This window comes from Rhinopithecus bieti, unplaced genomic scaffold (genome assembly GCF_001698545.2).
Source record: "Rhinopithecus bieti isolate Rb0 unplaced genomic scaffold, ASM169854v2 scaffold_61534, whole genome shotgun sequence".
NCBI classification, from domain to species: Eukaryota; Metazoa; Chordata; class Mammalia; order Primates; family Cercopithecidae; genus Rhinopithecus; species Rhinopithecus bieti.
The window spans coordinates 50,008-57,179 of NW_016823205.1; the positions used below are offsets into that span (position 1 = coordinate 50,008).

The 7,172-nt window shown below is 51.4% G+C and overlaps 1 protein-coding gene across 1 annotated transcript in view; it reads right to left on the reverse strand.

Annotated features, from left to right (window-relative positions):
- Window positions 1–3,242, reverse strand: part of BFAR (bifunctional apoptosis regulator) — a 40,591-nt gene extending 37,349 nt beyond the window's left edge. The window contains exon 1 of the mRNA XM_017861338.1: window positions 2,985–3,242. The gene's annotated coding sequence lies outside the window, so the exon portion shown is untranslated. The remainder of the gene's footprint in view (window positions 1–2,984) is intronic.
- Window positions 3,243–7,172: the final 3,930 nt, after the last annotated feature.

Below are 7,172 nucleotides of genomic sequence, written 5' to 3' on the forward strand. Positions count from 1 at the left end.
GGGAGTTATACCTGATGTAAATGACGAGTTGATGGGTGCTGACAAGTTGATGGGTGCAGCACACCAACATGGCACAAGTATACATATGTAACAAACCTGCACGTTATGCACATGTACCCTAGAACTTAAAGTATAATAATAATAAAATAAAAATTAAAAAAAAAAAAAGAGAAACATTAGGCCAGGCACGGTGGCTCACACCTGTAATCCCACCACTTTGGGAGGCCGAGTCAGGTGGATAAAGAGGTCAGGAGTTCGAGACCAACCTGGCCAATATGGTGAAACCCTGTCTCTACTAAGAATATAAAAATTAGCTGAGTGTGGGACCCCATCTTAAAAAAAAAAGAGAGACGCATTTACAGTCACTTACTGTATAAAATGTTGCATTTTCAAACTCCAACTAGATTTTTTTTCTGGACAGGGTCAGAAACCAGTAGAGCAAAGGTGACTAGCTCCTCTAGATGCTAACTTGCTGCCTAGACCTTAAAGCCCTGTGTGATTTATTGCCTTGGGTGGTGTTGAATAAGATGAGGGCGGGCTGAGAAGGCTATCCTGGCTCTCGCTGTAGCCTGCCCGCTTTCATTTCTTGTGGCATATATTCGAGGACCCATCCCGTACTACATACTACACTCTGCAGATGTTCAGTAACTCAGATCGCTATCAAAAACTATGGGCAGTTACCAAGTTACCCACACCTTAACTATTGGGTTTTGTTTGTTTTCAGTCTTTTATTTTATTGTTTTGAGACTGAGTCTCACTCTGTCGCCCAGGCTGGAGTGCAGTGGCATGATCTCGGCTCACTGCAACATCTGCCTCCTGGGTTCACACGATTCTTGTGTCTCAGCCTTCCGAGTAGCTGGAACTACAGGCGCCCGCCACCACGGCCAGCTAATTTTTGTATTTTTAGTAGAGATGGGGTTTCACCATGTATCCCAAGCTGATCTTGAACACCTGAGCTCAAGCAATCTGCCCGCCTCCGCCTCCCAAAGTGCAGGGATTACAGGCGTGAGGCACCGTGCTCGGCCTTGGACATTTTTCCTTATCCTCACATTGTTCCCTTCATCTGTAACACAGCTTCACAACATTGCTGGGTCAAAAGTATCCAACTCAAAAGACCCAAATCAACTGTCACTTGAAAGTCTTTAATGACTAACTCCCCAACACCCAAATTAATCTTTCTTGTCTCTGTGCATTAGCATAACTTTTATTTGTGTATGTTTTCTCATCTCCTGGACTATAATTTCCTTAGAGAGGCTGGTAGAATTGAACCAGTGTGGTCTTAGGAGTGACACTGATCTGGGTTCCAAATCGGGTCCCAATTTATTCTTCCTAAACTTCCTGTTTCCCACCGATCCGTCTAGGATAATCACGTCAACTTCGAAGGGCTGTTGGGAGGTTTACTTTAAAAATTTTTTTTTAAAGAGACAGCGTCCTCTCCCTATGTTGCCTAGGTTGGTCTGTTCTCCTGGGTTCAAGGGATACTCCCACTTCCGCCTTCCAAACTGCTGGGATTACAGGTGTGAGCTGCGGAGCCACGCCCTGTTGTGAAGTTTAGATGACAAACTATAGGTACTCAAAGTTTACTTTGTGGCTGATGGGCATTATCAACAGAATTATCAACAGCAGCATTTATTCAGTGATGGCTACCTACTGAGTGCCACTGCCAGACGCTGGAGCCAAAAAGCAAACAAAACTGCCCTGGAGAAATACAATGTTTCCATCAAATGTATGGATACAGGGAAAAGCAGAGCACATCTGTCAGGATATACCCAGGCTGGATGTTGACAGAAGAGCAGCGACAAGAACAAACAAAACAATCCCATCAGCACGTGCAGTCCGTGCCGGCTCGGGGGTGTGCCCTGGGAAGAGAGTAAAGCTCTTTCCTATTGGCGATTTGGAGCGTGACATCAAGACCACCCCTTGCAAAGGACGGACCAATGGGCTTCGGCGGGGAGCACCCAACGGCGACAGTTGAGGGTTTAACAGGATCCCCGTTTAGACACAACCTGACTCTCATTTGTCGCCCCCTCCCGCCAGCTTTTTTAATAAAAGAAAATTCCCGGCCGGGCGCGGTGGCTCAAGCCTGTAATCTCGGCACTTTGGGAGGCCGAGACGGGCAGATCACTTGAGGCCAGGAGTTCGAGACCAGTCTGACCCACGTGGTGAAACCCCGTCTCTACTAAAAATACAAAAATCAGCCGGGCATGGTTGCGAGCGCCCGTAATCCCAGCTACCCAGAAGGCTGAGGCAAGAGAATCGCTTGAACCCGGGAGGCGGAGGTTGCAGTGAGCCGAAATCGCTCTACTGCACTCAGGCCTGGGCGACAGAGCGAGACTCCGTCTCAAAAACGAAAAAAAGAAAATTCTCTTTTGCACAAATTATTTCCGAGCCGCAAGTCGCAGAATCAGAAGAGCGGAGTTCTTGCCTGGCCCCAGCGTGACTTTGGGATTTCACTTTCTCCCTTCCGCGCTTCGGTCACCTTACTTTAAAGAATGCGCACAATCGCTCCGCCTTGGGCCAATAACATGCCTCGCCAATTAGACCGTAAACTCAGCGTGGCGATTATCAGGAGCCTCGGGCTGCTGCAGGGTGTGGCAAGCGCTCCTGGCGGGCAGACGCCCCGACGTCCCCCTCCAACGGTTTTGGAAGCGACACCTCCTCCTTCCCGCCCTAGGGAGCCCCTGGAGGGAGTGGCTCTGACCCTGACCCCCGAAAGGACGCAGGCGAGGCCCAGGGACCGGCTGTGCGGACGTGGGGCTCTCGGGAAGGGAGAGCGCGGTTGGCCAAGCTGGGGTCCGAACCCCGCGGCCAGGAGTGGGGATGTTCAGGACTCGGGCCTGCGTGCGTGAGGAGAGGCCCCCCGCACCTCCTGTGACCCGGCCAGGGAGGCTCCGCAGAAGGGATTCCCGCTCCGTTTCCACGTCACGTCCCGAAATCAAGCCCGGGTCACCCCCTCAGCACACCCCAGCCGTGTCGCGGCTTACCATTCCACTTGTCCCGGGCCAACCGGGCCATTATTCCCAGCCCGGACCCCTGCGGGAGCAAAAGAAGAGGTAGAGGATTCGCTACCGGAAGTAACAAGACGGACTGCCGGGAGAGTGCCCGGGACCCGCGACCCTGGAGGAGAAGCCGCTCTCCTTTCAGAACCTCCCTCAACCCCGCGACCTCCCCGCTGCCTAGAGCGGCCACTCCCAGCTGGAAGAAGTGGGCGCATGCGTAACATCGCCAGTCCCGCCCCTTCCTTTTCACCCACTGACGAAGTACCCGGGAATGTTAGTGTCTTTTCCTCCTGGGCGGCTGTTTTTATATCCGGAGGATACAAGCTTTGCCTAGAAATTAAAATAATATTACAAGACCGCACTGTACTCTCCACAGTTATTTTTTGCCTTCACATTTTGTGTAGAAAATCACAGGACTATAAGTTCAATTTGCAGTGTTAAGAATCGGAATTAAATGACTTTTATTTCTATTAAAATATTTTTTTCGTAGAGATGGGGTCTTGCTATGTTTTCCAGGCTGCTCTTGAACATCTGGCCTCAAGGGGTCCTCCTGCCTCAGCCTTTCAAAGTGCTGAGATTACGGGCGTGAGCCACCTCGTACAGGTTGAAATGATTTTCCTATCACCACGTTTCGCCCCTTCCCAGCGTCTAGGTCACAGCGTCTAGAACTTATGCTGATTATCTGGTTTTGTTTTGTTGTTGTTATTTGTTTTTGAGACAGAGTCTCGCTCTATCGCCCTCCAGACTGACGTACAGTGGCACGATCTCGGCTCACTGCACCCTCCGCCTCCCGGGTTCAAGCGATTCTCCCACCTCAGCCTCCTGTATAGTTGGGACTACAGGCGTGCACAAGCACGCCTGGCTCATTTTAAAATTTCATTTTATTTTTATAGAGACATGTTCTCGCTCTGTTCCCTAGGCTGGTCTGGAACAACTGGGCTCAGGTGATCCTCCTGCCTCAGTCCCCGAAAGCGCTGGGATTACAGGTGTGAGTCATGGCGCCAGGCCCCCATTTAACAGTTATTTATACAGTTATTAATACGGTACTTCCAGTTCACATTGATTAGCACCACTGAGCCTCAATGCAATCCCATGATATTGAGGTTTAGGATGGTTTAATACATTCCAGAACTAATAAGTGACAGATAGATTTTGAAAATAGGTCTTCTAATCAACTTTCTTTTTGTTTGTTTGTTTTGGAGACGGAGTCTCGCTCTGTCGCCCAAGTTGGAGTGCAATGGCACAATCTTGGCTCACTGCAACCTCCGCCTCCCGGGTTCAAGCAATTCTCCTGCCTCGGCCTCCAGAGTAGCTGGGACGACAGGCGTGTGCCACCACGCCAGGCTAATTTTTTGTGTTTTAGTAGAGACGGGGTTTCACCGTGTTGCCCAGGCTGGTCTCGAGCTCCTTCCCGGCCTCAAGCAATCCGCCTGCCTCGGCCTTCGCACCTGGCCCTAAACACTTTTTCATAGTTGGCTTTTGTGAAAGACCAACTTGAATGTATTCATTCAACCCATGCTTATTGAGCGTCTACTACGTGTCAGCCCAGTGCTAGGCATTGGAGAACAGCAACTCTAAACCAACATACAATTCCATTAGTCCCGGGCCTCATATGTTGCACTCGACATAGTATTCCCAGAGGCTAATGCAGTAGCTAAGAGTCTCAGCTTTGCTTTCCCTGATCACCTAAGTAACAACCCCCATTATTCTTTTAATTTAATTTAATTTATTTTTTTTTGAAAGAAAGTCTCGTTCTGTCGCCCAAGCTGGAGTGCAGTGGCGTGATCTTGGCTCACAGCAACCTCCATCTCCCGGGCTCAAGCGATTCTCCTGCCTCAGCCTTCGGAGTAGCTGGGATTACAGGCGTGCACCACTGCACCCGGCTAATTTTTTGTATTTTTAGTAGAGATGGGGTTTCACCATTTTGGCCAGGCTGCTCTTGAACTCCTGATCTCAGGTAATCTGCCCGCCTCGGCCTCCCAAAGCGCTAGGATTACAGGCGTGAGTCACCAAGCCCGGCCAATTTTTGTAATTTTAGTAGAGACAGGGTTTCACTATGTTGGCCAGGCTGGTGTTGAACTCATGACCTCCTGATCCGCCCACCTTGGCCTCCCAGAGTGCTGGGATTACAGGCGTTAAGCCACCGGTCCGGCCTAATTTTTCTTTTTTTTAAGAGACAGGTCTCACTATGCTGCCCAGGCTGGTCTCGAATTCTTCAGCTCAACAGATCCTCCCGCCTCGGCTTCCCAAAATGCTAGGCTTACAGGCGTGAGCCACCGCTCCCAGATCCCGTTATTCTCTATTACATCACCGGCTGTTTTTTTTTTTTTTTTTTTTTTGAGACGGAGTCTCGCTCTGCCGCCCAGCCTGGAGTGCAGTGGCAGGATCTCAGCTCACTGTAAGCTCCGCCTCCTGGGTTTAAGCCATTCTCCTGCCTCAGCCTCCCGAGTAGCTGGGACTACAGGCGCCCGCCACTGCGCACGGCTAGTTTTTTGTATTTTTTTAGTAGAGACGGGGTTTCACCGTGTTAGCCAGGATGGTCTCGATCTCCTGACCTCGTGATCCGCCCGTCTCGGCCTCCCAAAGTGCTGGGATTACAGGCTTGAGCCACCGCGCCCGCCCCGGCTGTTTTCCTTAATAGCGATTTTCATGTGTTACCAAATGGCAAGTTTGACTCCTGCCTGAATTTCCCTTTAGCCGAAGTTCAAGCTACAGTGGGGCAGGGAGCACGTTTTCCTGTTCATCGCTGTATCTCCACCCCATAAGAGTGGCTAGCATTTCACAGAACCGCAATAAGTATTTCCTGGTTGACTGGACTTCGAGACATGCACATTTTTTCTACTAAAGTGAATGCCCGCACAAATTAGGTCACGCCTTGGGGACTTCGATAGCCACGCCCCTCCCCTGTCCCTGTCAGGACTGAAAGGAGCTCAGCCTTGGCCCCGCCCCCGCCGCCGACGCAGGCGCTGACGCAAGCGCAGCAGGCGCGCGCTGTTTTCGGAAGTTGGGGCTGCAGTCTCCGCTGCTGCTGCCTCAGCTACTGCCCGCGGTCGCCGCGGAATTCGGCGAGTAGAACCGTTGAGGGGAGCGCGGGCCCGTGTGGGGCCGGGGTACCGGCCACTCTGCAGAATGGAGATAATCAGGAACAGTGCGTGTTCGCCGTGCACCTCCCCGCCTGCCCACACCCCGTTGCCCCTGGCCTGCTAGGCCGAGACCATGGCGGGCCTATTTGGCTGGGCGTGGGGCTGAGGCAGCCCCTCGGGGCTTTTCCCTCCTTAAGCCGGTGCGCCTCTTGGGATCTTGTCCCGCTGCCGACCGTGCATCCTAGGGTCCTTGTACTTACTCCTCCAATCCCGGCACCACTCGAGGCCTTGTCCTTCTCCGGCCCGGGCACCCCCCGGGGCTTGTCCCCGCTGCCCATGCACCCCTCGAGGACCTGATTACCTTCGCCCCGGTGCACACCTCTGAGACTTTTTCCCTTCCGGCTCTCAGCCTCAGGAGCTCCTCGGCCCTCCTTCCCTCTCCCCTTAGCAGGAATTCAGGCCACTGGTTCTGAGCCTCTTTTCGGTTTCTCCGCAGATTAAGAGTAATCTTCACAAAGTGTACCAGGCCATAGAGGAGGCCGACTTCTTCGCCATCGATGGGGAGTTTTCAGGTATCCCTCCCTCGCAAGCTCAGGCTACCGCCTTGCGGTGCGTAGCCAAGGCTCCTTCAATCCCCCAGCCCCAGACTTCTTATGCTTGATGGTGGCCTCTCGCTGTTAGTAGCCTTGGGCGGGTTTCACAGATCTCAATGTTACCTTTTAAACGTTTCAAAAGCACAGAAGAAATGAAATGCCGTGGGTTTGTGATTGGACTTAGGATTGCAGATAGAGATGATGGTTTTGGTGCTGCTTAAAACAGTGCGGCATGTACATTGCAGAGAGCTTGAGGATTAGGGTCCGACTTTTTCTTGACGGTAAAATAGATATGACATGAATGTGCCGTTTTAAGTGACTTTACAGTTAAGTGGCATTAAGTACATTCACATTGCTTTGCAAACATCCCCATCCATCTCTAGGACTTCTTCATCTTCACAAACTGAAACTCTACACCTTAAACTCGCCATTCCTCCTTTCCTCCAGCCTTTAGCAACCGCCATTTTTCTCTGAATATGACTGCCCTTGACATATCA